The following is a 2,383-nucleotide window of genomic DNA, read 5'->3' as shown; positions in this document are numbered from 1 at the left end:
CTGACAGCAAGCATCAATGGAGACAGTGGCCATTTGGGTCTTTGAAAAAAGTAATTTAGCCCCAGTCCGATAACATTTTGCAGATATGTCATGCCTTTGAAGAGCATTTGTGAAAACTGCAATTTAACCATCCTTTTTTTCATGCTGGGGTCAAAGAGAAGCTTTCTGTCCAAATCTTCAACAAGTCCACAGATGTGGTATATCACCATAAATAAAAAAAGATGTGTATTAGCTCATATACTGGCAAAAATGTAACATTAATTAGCCCAAAACAAGATGAGGAGCAAAATAAAACACCCCTAGTTTTAGAGGTTTTCTTCTCAGTGGTAATATATCTGTCATTTGTCCTTCGCTGGCTTATTGCATAACCCAATGATGAAAAGGGCTCAGAAATATTAATGGTACAGTTAATTAAAATATAGGAAATGGGATTCATTCATTAGAAACTGCAGCTGACAGAGATGTTCCAAGACGCATGTTGATTTAGTGGATTTACCTGACTGATGTTTTACCGAATGGGGATTGAAACAGCGTTTTGATTCACCAGATGTATTAGTCTCAGTGGATTCACTATTCAGCAGAATTACGACCTGCGGCTTTATTTAGTTGTGAACTGACTCTGGACCCATGGGAGAACCATATAAATAACTATTCTCTCACATCCACATTTAGATATGGTAGACAGATATTTCATTGTTTAATTAGAATTAGCATTACAGAGTTCAGGCCCGTTACTGTGCCATTTTCTGTGGTAGACAAATAGTGCCTTGTTAAAAACAATTAATACCCGCATGTATCTCCCTTACTGAGTTTAAGCTTGACCGTGCAAGAAACCTATTTGTTTTAAAACATTTTTCTTTCCATGTGTTTATTATAAAACATCTTTCAGAGACAGAAAACATTCATTTTCTGAAATGACATTGAAAAAAAAAACACATAAAGATTCACTATTTACACTAATTTGCAGTCCCAACGTTTGACACATAATTTTGGACAATCATAATCCATTTTACATTTTGTTTTCAGTCCTTTCCAACAATATAGTTAGACTTTAATGGTCTGACATTCTGCACAAAGAGCACTATGAAGCACCCCACTTACATAGAATGAAATCATACAGGCTAACATGGGACCTACTACAAATTGTACATATTAGAAGTCTTCCACCCCTCTCCTTATTGGTAATTACTTGGTGAATAAAAGTAGTGTTTAAATGAGAGCAGCAGGGTGACATGACTGTTGCTGCTGATGGAAACGTGTAGTATAAAGTGAATTATGCGAGCCGCTGTAGTAGACTACAGGCAGCCCAATTCCGCCACTAATGGCTTTTATTTTGTAATTTACGGTATATTTGTCTCTCTACGTGCGCGACCCGCCCCTCTCCTGCTACCTAGCTAACCTAGACACATTCACTTTTCGGAAAAAACAACAACATTATAAAACAAATGTCATACTCTGCGGTGTCCAACGCTGCTGAAAACTGAAAAAACAACACTTTTATAAACTGTACCGAGTAATTTACCGAGGCGACGTGTGCGGTAACCGACCCTAACAGAGTTATCGGCAACGAGAAGCGAGTAACGTAACGCTAACGTTAGCACAGTCAAAGGCACTGACTGTGACCAGGTGGTTTTATTTACAAGGACATTCCCATATACCGCTGTTGAACATGGTAACCTTCATACGCTAGAAGTGAGGTAAAACAACACCCAGTTAGCAACATTTCACTGAAATACTTCTCGGAAATCAGCTTTAAATGTCACCCAGTGTATCATTGCTCATGTTTAACGTTTTACTGTTTGTGGTGTTGCAGGAGAGGAACATTTCTGAGGCGTTTCATTTGTGGACACTACCAGTCAAAACTAATACACTTATATTCATGAACAAGTAAAGTATCCAAACCTGTCATTGTTTTATCCGGTCATTGACTGTAGATACATATCAAATCACCTGAGAAAAAAACCTGCACTTGCAGTATCATGAGCTTTGTCCCAGAGCTATTGCACAGGACATCTGTTATAGCATAACATAAATAGTGATTGTGCTGTTGTCCTTATAATGTGTGTGTCATCATGTTACATGCTGGAGGAAAGTTGAAACTAAAAGGGTCATCCCACAGGAACTTAGAAATTAAATCCCCATCAGCAATCCTACTGACCTTTGACCCTAAATGCCCGCTTGACCTTGTGCAATGCATATCGGGTGTCGTATACTGGAGAGTTAATGTAAACCATGTATTAAGTGTCAGCTAAATTCATAATGTTCACCTCTGCAGGACATTATTTTAGCACATGTGAGCCTGTACATAAACAAACACGCACCATATGGCGTTGCCTGCGTCATCAGCGTACACATCAGTGTGTTTTCCCCTGCTGATGGAGAG

The sequence above is a fragment of the Morone saxatilis genome, unplaced genomic scaffold (assembly GCF_004916995.1).
Source record: "Morone saxatilis isolate NCDOM2014 unplaced genomic scaffold, NCSU_SB_2.0 Contig14, whole genome shotgun sequence".
Lineage (NCBI taxonomy): Eukaryota > Metazoa > Chordata > Actinopteri > Moronidae > Morone > Morone saxatilis.
Note: the sequence above shows the minus strand (reverse complement) of the source record.